At 47.5% G+C, this 14501-nt stretch overlaps 1 protein-coding gene across 2 annotated transcripts in view; it reads right to left on the reverse strand.

Moving 5' to 3' along the window:
* Positions 1-5933, reverse strand: part of Bean1 (brain expressed associated with NEDD4 1) — a 32646-nt gene extending 26713 nt beyond the window's left edge. For both annotated transcript variants that reach the window (XM_059262626.1, XM_059262625.1), the window contains exon 1: positions 5796-5933. The gene's annotated coding sequence lies outside the window, so the exon portion shown is untranslated. The remainder of the gene's footprint in view (positions 1-5795) is intronic.
* Positions 5934-14501: the final 8568 nt, after the last annotated feature.

The following is a 14501-nucleotide window of genomic DNA, read 5'->3' on the forward strand; positions in this document are numbered from 1 at the left end:
TAAATGAGAGCACCGTATTAGCAAAACTGAAAACAACGAAAAGAATTTCCAGATGAACAAAAGCAAGAGGTTTTGCTGCTGGCAGACTTGTGTAAGAGAGCCTAAGCTGAGGAAGAAATGACAGCAGAGATTAGCTTGATTCCACAGGAAGGAGGCAATGCAAAGTTCCTGCCAGGGTAAATATACAGGCAATTAGACAAGATTTTGTAAGTGTATTCTTTCTCCTTCATTCTCTTTAAAATAATTTATTGATGTGTATGTATGTGTGTCTGTGTGTATGTAAGCAGATGTGGGTGCCCATGGAGGCCAGAAAGAGGCACTGGATCCCTTTGAGTTCACAGGCACTTTGTGAACCAGATGTGAGTGCTGGGAACTGAACTGGTCCTTCCAAAGTGCTCTGAATTGCTGAGCCATCTCTTCAGCTTCCCGATTCTTCCCCTAGCTTCTTTAAAAGACATAAGGCCATACAATTATTAAATTCTGATGCCATTTTGATCACATCATATATGGAGGCAGTAAATATGATGATAAAAACACAAAAAATGGGGGAAGATGCATTCGATCCAAGTTTCCCTATTTTACTGGATTGAGTTACTACTATTCTGAAATAAATTGCAGTACAGAAAGACACATGCATAACCCTCAGAGCAATTACTAGCAGAATTTTAAAAAAATCCCAGAAGAATACAACCAGTAAATTAAATATATTTACTTTATGGCAGAGAGGTAAAGGAGGAATACACAGACAAAAGAGACATGAGACAAAAGGAAAACACACATTGACATGTCCCTTGTACTATTCCATCATTTATGTTTTTATTAGTTTGTGTTTGTAAAAATATATGGATGGATTAATTACTTGAGCAACAGAGAGTGCCAGAGTAAATAAAAAGGCAAGGCCAACTATACATTGACCACAAGAAGCACATTTTTAGCTAGATTTAAGAAACAAACAGGTGAAAATAAAAGAACGGGAGAAGACATACCATGCAAGTAGTTGGCATAATTTTTTGTTTTGTTTTGTTTTTCAAGACAAGGTTTCTCTGTTCAACAGCCCTGGCTGTCCTGGAACTTGCTCTGTAGACAAGGCTGGCCTTGAACTCAGAAGAGATTTGCCTGCCTCTGCTTCCCGAGTGCTAGGATTGAAGGCATGCACCACACACCTGGCTGGCATGACTTAAAAAAAAAATTCTTATTTAATTAATCTATTCTCTCTGTGTGTGCACACATACACATGCCACAGCACATATGTAGCAGTCAGAGGATGACCTGTGGAAATAGGTTCCCTCCCTCCACCATGTGGGTCCCAGGAATGGGACTCAGACTGTCAGGCTTGGTGGCAAGAATCTCTACTCATGGGGCCATCTCACTGACTGTAGTTGGCATAATTATGCTAATTTCAGACAATTCAATTTAAGACAAGAAATATTATTGGAGACAAGGACATTTCCTAGAGCCAAATCAGTATATCAGGAAGATGTAATTGTTGGGCACATGTACCAAACAATGAGTGCCCCCAAAACATGAAAGAGAGAGAGGATGCTACCAGAACTTAAAAGTCATGGGGATTTCAATGCCCCAGCCTCAATAAGTAATGCAACAGCCATCTAGAAGCTCAGTAAGGATATATAGGCTTGAAGCACACTAGCAACCAGCTTGACATAATTGATACTTAAAGAACACTTTACCAACAGAAGATTGCAGTTCTATCCAAGCACACGTGGGGCATGCTTCGGGATGTGTGGGTCACAGCACAAGCAGCAATAAATTCAGAAAAACTGAAATGTACAAAATGTATTCTTTGGCAATAGTGTAATTAAAGTGGACACTCACAGTATAAAGATACATGAAAAATGTCCCACCATCCCTTCCAATTCCTGTACACCTTTACATGTGGGGAGGAATTATAGATCCCACAGTTGCTGTCCCTGCTGTCCAGACCTGGAATGGGACTCTGAGACATCTGAGTCTGGGACACGTTAAAGGTGGTAGAATTTTGTCTCCTTATCCATAAAGTTCCCCCAGTAACCACACACAGGTTAGCAGTGTACTAAAGGTAATATATCATTAGTAGAAAGAGAACTAGGCCAGCTGAAGTTACAGAGCAAGATCAAAAGTCATGGGTTCAAATCTTGCCTCTGGTTAGTGGTGGCCACTGAGCTCCTTGAGCCTTTCAACTTGTCTGTAAAATTGGAGCAGTGTCCTCTGACATGAGCTAATCAGAACACATTGACTAACGGGATGCCTGGCTCACAACAGCTGTTCAATGTATGGATTTAAACCTTAAAATCCCAAAGTTATTTCCTAGATGCAGATTTAAATGCGAATGGTTATCAGGCATGGTGGCATACACCATTAGTCATCCCAGCACTCAGAAGGCAGAGGCAGATGGATATCTGAGTTCAAGGCCAGCCTGGTCTACAGAGTGAGTTCCAGGACAGCCAGGACTACACAGAGAAACCCTATCTCAAAACAACAACATCAACTGCAGCAAAACCAAACAAAAATAAATGTGAAGGGCAAAACCATAACACCTGAAGAGGAAAGGATCCATGAACACCTTCATGACTTCAGATCCTTTAAGTAGGACACAAAATGTTCTAACCATTAAAAATGTACCATGGGCTAGGCAGTGGTGGCACACGCCTTTAATTCCAGCACCCCAGAGGCAAAGGCAGGCGGATCTCTGAGTTTGAGGGCAGCCTGGTTTACAAAGTGAGTTCCAGGACAGGTACCAAAACCTCACAGAGAAACCCTGTCTTGAAAATAAAAAAACTGTACAATGGGTCTGTCTTGAAGTAAAGGACTCTGATGGGAGTTTGGGCCACATGGAGGGGTAGGATGGTGAGGGGGTTGAAGGATTGCCCAGGGACTGAGATGTGAACAGGGTCAAGGTGGGCAGGGATGCTGAGAAAAGACTTCTGGAATACATCCCATCATTAACAATGTGCCCCAGGACCTTGCAGAACACCTCTCTGAGCCGTTTGTCTGCTGGTTAATAGATCCCAGGACACAACACCATCCTTCCCCTCATCTTCACAGAATCATCCTTTTTCTATGATTCGCTTTTCACCCTAACAGCCTTGTTCTCTGCTGGCTACACAAGCGATTAGTCATGACACCCGTTACAGCGGCTCATGTCAACCGGCGCTAACAGCCAAACACATCTGGGAGGATGCAGGAAAACCAGTTTTAAAACCTAGGCCTCACGCTCACTGAGACAGCCCAAGACAGCCTTTCTTCAAATGATAAGCAAAAAGCCCCACAGGAATCCCTTTCAGACGGAAATATGCGGTCCTCAGCCACAGCTGACAGGAAGTGTGTGCTGTTTACCCGAGTGTCTTTGGATGATGGCTCACAGGTGGCCGCTGGCACCTCCCGCTACCTGTCTCTGTGTTGGCCATGTGACTTTGGGATCCCACTCCTGCAGCTGAAAGGCACGTTCCTGGTTACTAACTTAAACTGGGAGACAGAACCTCACTTGGTTTTTATGTCTTTGCGTTCTCATTGACAGCAAAGCCAATGTCAAGTGGAAAAGAGGGAAGGTGCTGTGTGCCCCTTTGTCCCCAATGGGCTTTACCAACTTGCCATGCCCCTGGCCTTGTAGGAAGACAATTGTGTACAGCTGGGCCTTTCATTTCTCAAATCCCAGTTTAGGAGCTAAGACAGAACAACCTCTGACGCGGGAATGACGGCTAAACATGTACTGAGCCAGGCCGGGAGTGTTAGCCTCCCCTTCCACTGAAGTCCGGTGTTTTTACTTAACATTCAGTGCCATTTATATTTTAGAAGAACTTAAAGACCACTTGCCAGGTTTCTGAAGATACGAATTCAGTTGTAAATTACGCACTGTCCGGGCCAGTGATAGTCACGTTGTTGTAGATAATTGGATTTTACGCTTGGCAGGCAGGCCAGCGCATCACTACTGCAGGTATAATTGGTCATCTCACTCCTCCACAACGCCGCTGTCCCCACGGTTGACAGTGTGCTGCCGACAACTATGTGTGTGTAACGGCCACATGTCCTCTAATGTCTTCCAAATGTCAGGATCACTGTAAACACTTTAAAGTATTGGGGATCCCTCTTTACCTGGAAAAGTGGGAAAATTCTGAAAAAGCTTACACTGTTTCCTGAGTGCTCTCTTCAATGTTATTATACACGTATTTACCGAAATCTGAAATGTCAGTAACAATAGATAAAACCTCTTCCACGACACTGCTATGGAACTGAAAGTGTTCATTATGGCGTTCAAGTTTGTGAAACTTTATTTCTGGAATGGCAGTGATAAAATCCTCTGCTCCTAAGGAGTACAAGAAGATATTTCATAACCTCATGTTCAGTTAAATATGCATAAACTAAATTTTTTAATATAAACTCAATAATTATGTACATGAAATTAACCCATATTTCATGGATAAAAAAGTAGGCATGCTCTATTAATCCAAAGAAACCATGATGAAAACCAGAGGCAATCCCCAGGGAGGAAGACTTTTGCAATAATATGTCCAGCCATAGAGTCATTCACAATACATAAAGAGTGCCTAGAAATCAATAATAAAAGCACACATTGGAAAAATGGGCAAAAGACTCGAGAGGTCCTTTAACAAGAGCATGTTCAAAGTACTATACTAAGTCATTAGAAATTCAAATGAAAACCACCATGCACTGTCTCTGTTTCCTACTTGAGTGGCTAAGATGAAACATTTTGACTATGTCCACTGTTGTCAGCGTGTACAGTGGTCAGAAATCTCAGATTTGCTGGTGAGAGGCCAGGTTGGAATTGCCACTTTAGAAATGTTTAGCTTTTACCTATGAAAACTAAACATATGTATATCCTACTGTCCAAGCTTCCACTCCTAGGTGGGATGCCTTTTCTATATGTTCACTGGAACTGGGCAGTATAGCATGATGGCCATGGGCAGCTACTAAATACAAACTAATTAAAATGTAAAAATCCAGCTCTTTAGTTGCACTAGCCACATTCTAGATGCTCCGTGGCCACATGTGGCTTGGGATGTTTATACTGGACAATGAAGAGAGAGAGCATTTTCATTGCTGAAGAATGTTCTCTTCAACATAACTGTGCTAGGATAACCACAGCATGGCTATTCACTCATCATCTCAAACTGGAGAATACACAGATGCCATTAGAGTAGAACAGATAAGTTGCTTGGGGTATATTTACACAAAGGAATACTATACGATGGTGAGAATACATGATCTACAATTATACTCAATGAGGCAGGTAAAGTGTACAACACAATATTGAACAAAAGAACATATTGTATGATCCCAATAAAGTTTGACGTATAGGCAACACTAATTTGTGGTTGTCTCTGGCACAGGATAGTGAGTGGAGAAGCCTATGAAGGAGTCCTGGGTGTAGGAAGACTGTGTTTCCCAGCAGGAGCATGCTCAGTATGTGAGAATTCTTTGAGCTATGCCCTGGTGATGGGGCACCTGTCTGCATGCACACTCCAGTGAGTGAGTGAGTGTTGGTAAACCAGCCTTCATAGAAGGAAAGAAAGAAAGGAAAAGGTAAGAGAGAAGAGGGGAGGAAGGGAAGAGGAAAGTGTGAAGCGAGAAAAAGGAAAGAAAGGAAGACTGAAGGAAGGAAGAGTCTCAGATTTGTAGTTTGCCATTTTTCATGCTGTAACTACTCCCACCATGGTGATTTTTAAGCAACCAATATTTTAACCATTTGCTCATGGAAACCCTAAATGTTTTTAATTATTAGCTCTTGTTGGTTGACATTTCTGCTTAAAAAGAAAGAAAGAAAATCCCTCGAGACTGACCAGGGTAGGAGATTCTCAGTGTTCCTTCCAGATGTGGATGCTCTGGTGCCTGAAGCTTGAAGTGGGATGAGAGCTGCTCCAGCCAGGAGTTGAAGGTAGGCTTCTCTGACTGTCCCCAGTCTCTTAAGTGAGGACAGTGTGTGTGTGTGGGGGGGGTGAGGGTGTATGGGGTGGGGGCAGAGACCTTGCTGTGACAACCTTTGTCCCTTGAAGCAACTCTGCCACAGTCTCCCTTTCAAAGGAGTCCAGTCTTCTTACCCTGGACTCAAGAGCTGGAGACTCTCTCCTGGGGCACTTTCTCACTTTCGTGTGGCAGCTGCACTTAGTGTGAGGGTGGGATACTGAAGTGGCAGCTGCTCACATGCTCTGTGACTTGATCTAGCGCTTGGGTCTCCACTGGGTTTCTGCCTGGTCTCCACTCGGTTTCCATAAGTGTGTGAGAGGAGGTTGGGGCGGAGCTCCAGGAGGAACAGGTCCTGCAGAGGGCTTACATCTAGCCTACATGACAGGGCTAAGGAAGCTGGTTGACATCTGGATGGGGCGGGGTTGGGGTGGACTCTTGATGACAGCCTGTCAAAATTGAAGGACAGTCCCTGTGCTAAGCTGGGGCTGCTGGGAAGGGAGGGGCAGCCTCAGGAGGACCTTGCAGGGAAGTCTGAGTGTAGGTCTGGCTATGACTATGGGATTAAGAGTCAGGGGCAAATCAACCTTATTGATCACACTGTGTGTTCACCAGACCCTCAGATCACATTGGAAACTGGGCCCAATTATCTCACTTCACAAGGGGCTAAGCAGTTTCAGATGAGCTAACTAGGTATGCTCCAGGATTGGCTGAGCCTGGCTCCTTCAGACCTTGGTGCTGCCACTGCATTAGGGCACACCTACTCCCACACCCTACCCTTCGACCCTTTCCTGCTGAGGACACATGCCATCCAGGGATGCAGGGCCAGGAGGCTAGATGGGGGCTGAGGGGTGAGAGGTGAGAGGTGAGATGTGAGAGCTGAGGGGTGACAGGAGGGGCATGAGGGATGAGGAGTGGGGCTGAGGGGTGTGGAGGGCACTGAGTAGGATGAGTTTCTCAAAACCTGCACAAGAAGGTGCCCTCAAGTTTCAAGGAAGAGGGGTGGGTTCAGAGAGCAGCCTCTAGAAGCTGATGGTTTGGGGACTCAGAAGGAATGTAGGGCCTCTGGGCAGGTTGTTTACCCCACTAGAACCTGCTGTCTTGTTTCTGAAGCAGACAGGCTGCTCATTTCTGTGGTGGTGTCACAGAGGATGACCAGCCTCTCCTGAGCCCTGGGCACAGTTCCAGTGGAGGCTGAGCTGAGTGCCAGGGTGGCTAACTCATGGGAGTCCTTGGCAGAGGATCAGCAGTGTGCTTACTCATCCCCTGGCTGGAGAGAACGCCATCCTCTCCACGAACATGGCTTTGGGTGCCAACTGGAGGGATCATATTTCTCTCGGCAAGACCACTGGATGTGGAAATCATCGTGCCCTCCACCAACGCAGTGCTCACTCTTGAGTTCCTTCTCTTCCTCACCTTCCCACACTTGTCCTGTCAGTGACCTCATCCAGCTCCTCAGCACCGAGCAGCACCCATACATTGACAGCTCCCCAATTTACAGCTCCAGCTCCAGACTCACACCTGAACTCCAGGCTCATATGTCTAGCTGTCTGCCTGCATCTCCACCCTGGTGTCTACACAGCATCTCAGACACAGGGTGCCTTCAAGTCTGGCTCAGTCAGCTCACCAGCTGTTCCAGGACTTCCCCCAGCTCAGCAAATGGCAGACCTGTCCTTCCACACGTTCAGCCCCCACACTGTCACTAATGAGCCCTTTCTTCCCATCCACTCTACATCCCAATGGCTTCCCTTTCCAGTCTATTCCTATCATTAACCTTTGTCCTAGGCCCTCTCACTACCTCTTAGGCTACTTCTTTGCCTCCCAACTTCCTCTCCTCTGGTCCCCCTCCAGCCTCTTCTGACTACCATGGTGATTAAAACTTCTCTCAGCTCATAGTCCTTCAAAGATTCCCAGGGAGCAAAAGGCAAAGTCTGACCATGGCCTCCAAGGCCCTGCATCATCTGGCTGATGTGGTAATTCTGGTACCTTCCCTATATTCTTCAGGCCCACTGTCCTTCCTATGCTGGAACAAACCATACCTGCTCCCACTTCTGAATTCCCCTACTCAGTGCTCTCTTCCACAAGACACCCACACGACTCGGTCTCCCTGAATCACTAACAATGTTTATATTTTTTTTTGAAAATTTTATGTGTATGGGTGTGTTTTGCCTGTATGTGTCTGTGCACCACATGCTTTTATGCCTGTGGAGGCCAGAAGATGGTGTGGGATCCCTTGGAGTTGGAATTACAGTTGGTGGTCAGCATGTGGGTGCAGGGAAAGGAACTTGGGTCCTCTTTAAGAGCAGTAAGGGCTCGTAACTGCTAAGCTAGCTCTCCAGCCCTGCACCATCTTCTTAACTCATTCTTTACCTGCCACCCCATCCTGCTGTATTTGCTTCATGCCTCCTGATACATTATAAATACACACACTGTTTATGCTCGTGTGAGTGTGTGCACATCTGTGCAGATGCCAGAGGCAAACCTGGCATCCTCTACTCCTTTCTAATTTTTTGAGGTGAGGTGTCTCACTCAACTTGGAGCTCATTGATTGGCTGGACAGCAAAGTCCAGGGATTTTCTTGTCTCTACCTCCCCAGTGCTAGGATTACAAGCACAGGCCACCACACCTAGCTTTATGTGGGAAAAAATGGGTTCCACCTTGGATGTCGATCCAGCCATGGTTTAGCTAAAACTGAGACCTGATCACCCTAACTAATTATTTTACCTCTTTCAGCCTCGATTTCCCCATGTGTGGAATGGGCACATTAACACTTCTTTGTAGAATTATTTTTAAGGAAGCAAGGAGGCCACAGGAAATATGGATCCTAAGGCTTTATAAGGGTTTTCTGAGGCAAAGCTCTTTGGGTCCTCACAGCAGCCCTCTAACATGCATACTTTTATGAACTCCCACTTTACAGGTGAGGAAACTGAGACCCAGGGATAAACAACTGGCTAAAGTCCCCTCCCCCTGGTCCCTTGCTACATCAAGTGATGGACAAAGACTTGTGATCTTTGGGTAGTACCAGCAAGCATTTAGACTGACTCTGAGATTACATCCAGGCTTGTCGGAAAAGAGTACCGTAATTGATTAGTGCTGTCTGCTCTGGATACAGAAATGGTGGATTGCTGAGTGTGCTCCCTTATCTTCCCTTCTTGCCCTCAAATCCTTCCTTGTGTTGATAGTAGCAGAGGTAACGGTGACAGCAAGCAGAGCAAAGGACCACCGTCCTGTGAATGTCCCCAAAGGCTCATGCGTTGATGTGCAGTGGTAAAACCCTGAAGAAGGGGGGCCTTGCAGGAGGAAGTTAGGTCACCAGGGATACGCCCTTGAAGAGGATATTGGGAATTCAAGTGTTTCCTTGCTGTCACAAGGCAAACAGGCTTCCTCTATCACATGCTTTTTGCTATGATGTTCTGCCTCATCACAGGCTCCAAAGCATCACGACCAACTGGCCATGGGCTGAAACCTCCGAATCATGAGCCAAATACCCCGTCTTCCTTCTAAGTTAATAATCTCAGGCATTTTGTCACAGCAACAGAAAGCTAACACAGTCCAGATCCCAAATTTACCCCTAAAGCCCAAGCTTCTGTTTTCCCATCTCCATCATTAAAGATATGACTAATACTGAGATAGGCAGAGGGATGGTTTCTTGAGCATCTTTTCAGAGATGCTCCCTGTGGCCCCTCAAATCTGAGCAGCAAACTGTAAGATTCCACCATGTCCATTTCATAGATGAGCAAACTGAGGGTTTGGGAAGATGAGTAGTTTGCCCTAGCTCACACAGCTGGCAAACATCTGTGCTAGGATGCTCGCATATGCCAACCCAACATTGCCCTCGCTCTGAGGGGGAAAGTCGGCCTAGGGGGCCTTGCCAGGCTGTAGGTTCAGGCCAAGTCTCGGACATCCATCATGAACTTGACAATGGTGTGCCCACACGACTTCTCCATAGATTGTGGGGCACGTCTCCCTCTCCTTCATTTTGTTATTGCTACATGTTTAGTTTCCAGCACCCCCCGGAAAAAAAAAAAGAAAGAAATCTCCTTCTTCAGATCTATCCCCAGAGGCCATAGGGAAGCAGTCTGCCCCCACCACACAGGGAGCTACATGGTGCTGCCATCTGCTAGAAGACAATGAAGAGGATGTGTGGCATCTGTGCTTAGAGCCTGGGTCCCCAGGGAGTCCTGGAATGTTCTGCCCAGCAGGGGCCAGATGGAACCCATTCCCCCACCCCCCAGCCTTCCTGAGGAACACCAGACCTCCTCCACACTCAGAGCTCCAGGCAAGGCCTCAGCAGCCTGGGAAAGGCTCACAGACATGGCTTCAAGCAGAGGAACTCCCTTTTCTTCACCAGCCACGTGGCCAGAAGGCGTCCAGGCTTCCCTGATAGGGTTTCCCTGTCTTCCTCTTTCTTGTTCTCGCTGTCTTTCTGCCTCAGTCTTAACTTCCCAATGGGGCTGCTTTGGAGAGCTGCTGGTGGTGCCCCACGAAGGGCAGAAACGAGCCAAGGTATCTGGAGATGGGGTTGGGAGGCAATAGACCTACAGTCCAGCCCTTTATGGCTGAGGCCTGCTCAACTCCCAGAAGGCCAGAGAAGCATGCCACATCTCTAGTGTCCACAGGTGCTGGCAGATCTGTTTTCAGGGGTGGCTTAGTGCCATTTTGGCTGCCACCTTGTCCTCTGCACCAGGCAACCAAGAGCCATCTACTCTCTGCAGACCTCACAAGCTCTGACTCTTGGATGGAGGTCTTTCTTTGGGAAACCTTTGGGCTTGGTTTTCCTTCTGTAGGTTGCATTTCTAAACCATAGGGGAGAAGGGTGCGGAGATGTGAATGAGAACAAACTGTCTCCTACTCTGAATTTTCCAGGTTTCATGGCTGCAGCATCTCTGCACAACCTGGCAAGAAAATCGGGTGAGCTAAGAAAGGCATGGTGGTCTCTGCCAGGTTTCTCACTGCATAGAGCAGCTCTAGACTGGAAAAGAGGTGTTAAAAAGAAGGGGCATGTGGCCCCATATGGCCACTCCTGGGGTTCCTCATAAATATTTATTTTCTTTATTATTTTTAAGTTTTAAAAATTTGAGACAGAATCTCACTCTGTAGCCCAGGCTGGCCTCAAACTCACTCTGTAGCCCAGACTGGCCTTGAGCTAGTGATGATCCTCCCAAGTGCTAGGGTTACAGGTGTGCTCCACATGCCTGGCCCCTGGTTTTTAAGCACCACCCCCAATACCTCCCAAGACCCGGGAGAAGCTGGGACAGACAACCTGGAAAATGCCAGCCCAGGGGCTGCAGCCAGAAGCAGAGCAGCAGAGTGAGGATGAATCTGGCTGTGCAGAACAAGAAGAGGGGCTGGGCTGGACCCTGGGGCTCAGCAACAGGGAAAGGCACAGCTGCCCTCCTCCACTGCCAAAGGGGCCATGACACACAGGATGGGCAAACAGAGTGGCTGGAAGAACCTAGGAGGGGTCAGGAGTCAAGAAAGTGGAAGCCACCAACAAAGTCAGATACAATTGAGCTTTGGAAATGGTGGACAGGACTCAGCAAATGCAAATGGGTGGGGTATGGGTCTAGGCAAGGAGATGGATGCTGTGATGAAGTAAACGAGTGTGCAGGAAAAGATGGGGCAATTCTCAGGTGACTTTGAAGAAAAGGAAAAAGTTGATTGGGTAATGGGAGGCAAAGAGGCTCCCTGGAGCCCCACAGTATTCCAAGCTCTTGGAGGCCTAGGGGCTCAGACACCCCTTCATCTCAGAAGCAGGGCTGTGTGGCCCAGATAGGCTAGGGGAGCTTTGAGACTTTCCATTCCCCATAGCTGCCTGCAGCTCCTCACCCACAGTGCTTGAATATGGAACTATTCATATAACATGCACTTATTAGGTGCCTACTGTATGCCAGGCATTAGGCCTGTCAGGTAGCAGGTGGGAGAAGAGCACCGGAAACATTCAGGCATTGCTTTCTCGTGCCCTATAATATCTGTGACCATAACCTTGAGTCCTCAGGACGGGGAGCTGTTTGGAGGCCATGGCCTTTATCAGCACAAAAATCCAGGCTCTCAAGTTCTAGAAAGCCTGCCACACTCAGCATTCCTAGCCTCTTTCTTTCCCAGTTCCCTGGTCTCACCAGTAGAGAGGGGGTAAGAACACAGCCATATTAGTCCTCTGCAGGTCAGGTATCCCCAGGCTTTGAACAGCAGCTGGCCTGGGACAGGAGCTTTCATTTCAGGATTCTGCCCCAGCAGTGATAACAGTGATCTGGAGGGTCTGTGTTTGTGAACTGCATCAGAAATAGTCGCACGGACCATTTCCCTCCCCTTTCCTCCCCTCGGTGGCCAGCACCTGGCTGAGCTTCACCATATCTAGTTATACTCTTGGCAGATGAGGCCACAGCCAGCCTGTACCCTGCAATGTAAGTGGTGAGGACCATGCCCAGATTCTGACTGAATCCACCTGCATGGGACATGCTGGCTCCTCCTCTCTCCTTCACTGGCATTCCCTCAGTGTTCCAGGTGTTAGCCTCTGGGGCTGTAACTATGTGAGAGAGATGGACTCAGCCCAGGACAGCACAGACTAGTGGTAGAAACATAAGCAGACTTTAGTGACAGGTGAGGTGCGGGTCATCCAGTGAGTGTGGACACCAAGGCATCAGGCGGTAGAGTTCTGATGTCACCTCAACACACAGCCATGACTTCTCAACAAAGGATAGGCAGTTAGGCATGCTCCCCAAACTATAAGTGATGCCGTTTTGGGGAGCTCAGGGGTGTAATGAGGGAAAGCAGGTTCTGCTGTGGAGCCATGGAGGTTGCCTGAGAGGGTGGAAGCCAACTCCTAGGGTCTAGGAAGGCTGCTGTCTTGAGTTCCAAGAGGGCATCTGGCTAGTCTACCCATGGACTCCTCACATTGGGGCATCATGAGAAGACTCTTGAAGCAAACTCATGCATTATCTTCAGTCAGTGGGGCTTTCTGGTGGGAGCTATGGGATGAATTTCCTTGGGGCAGTCAGCCTCAAGGAACTGTTCTGTAGGACCCAAATCCATGAAGCATTGTTTGTGGGTAGTTAAGTGTAGGAAGAACTTAAGGCTTTTGTTTCCCACAGAAACCTCACACAAAAGACCCTGAAAAGGCTGACAGTGGCAAAAACTACTAACATGTCTCATCCAACACTTCCCACAGTTACTTGGCCATGGCATTGAGGGTGGGGGAGAATGCATCACTACGTTTCAGAGGAAACTTGATCCACATTTTGGGAACAGGACAAAATGTGACTTTCAGTTTCCAAGGAGCCCACTATGGATGTTGGGACGGCCTGTGTTTCCCCTCTACACCCCAACCCCCAAATCTCTCCACACTAGCCCGGTCAGACTCCCCTCAGTGCCTTGGCCAAACATCCCAATGCCATCCTTACAACTCCACCCTCTAGTTCTGCGGTAGCTAGACCCCGACAGTGATGGATAAGGAAGAGACTTACAGGGGCAAGGGCGTTTGAAGGACATGTAATCCTTGGAGCAGAACAGCGGAGCCAGCCTGCCCACGAGCACAGCTCTGACTTCTTAAGGGGACAGCCCCTCCACTCACCTGTGGAGACACAAACAGGCAGGTGATGGGACACCTATAGCACCCACCATGTCTACAGGTTGTGTGTTTACATCACCACTTGAACCATCACTTGGTGGGGTGGGACTTGTGAACATGCTCCTAGTCTGGGATCCCTGGGCTATAAGGTATGGGGTGTGGGTACAGGGGTAGGGTGATTGGTTTGTTGGGGTCACAGTGATGTTTGGAGGGTGGATCTCTCTTTTGGGTGGACCCTGGAATGGGAGTGTGGTGCCATGGAGTTCTACTGTGGAAGACTCACTGTTCCCATATCCTCCATGGACTATAGCATCCTGAGTCAGGGCTGGAAGGATCCTTAAAGACTGGTTCAAAGTCCTCATTTCATAGGGCAAAACACCCAGAGGAGAGAGAAGCTTGCTTGAGGCTTTGTGGCTGGCTTTGGGAGGCTGTTCCCTGACTCAAACTGTATTATAGTTTCGCTCTAAGTACCAAGAGTGCCCTCTTCCTCCTCATTTTGTACATAAGGAAATTGAGGCTCAGAGAAGTCTTGTAGCCTAGCCAAGGTCACACAGCACCTACAGGCTGGGGTGAGACTCCAGATCTGTTTCTCTCTCATGCTCCCAGCAGCCAGCACATCCCTTTGGAAGGTGCCTAACATATTAGGTCACCAATTTAGAAATAAAAGCCAGTGGAAGGAAAATGCCTCTTCCCTACCCCAGTCTGTCTCCATATGAACTCTGTGTGACACCTGGATTTTCAGTATAGCTGGGCTATGCCCGGTTACCTTAACACTCCTTTACAAGGGAAACATCTTCAGAGCAACATCCTCTCATGCCACGAAAGATCTGAACCCAGTCAATCCCTCCTTGTGTGTTCCCAAAGGACACAATGTGGGCTTTTACTTCTTATCAAGAGGCACATTTGACTTCAGAAACTAAAATTCACTTTAAGAATTTTATTATTATTTTATGTGGATGGGCATTTTGCCGGCCTATATGTCTGTGTCCACTTGTGCACCTGCTGCTCTTAGAGGCCA

Source organism: Peromyscus eremicus, chromosome 5 (genome assembly GCF_949786415.1).
Source record: "Peromyscus eremicus chromosome 5, PerEre_H2_v1, whole genome shotgun sequence".
Lineage (NCBI taxonomy): Eukaryota > Metazoa > Chordata > Mammalia > Rodentia > Cricetidae > Peromyscus > Peromyscus eremicus.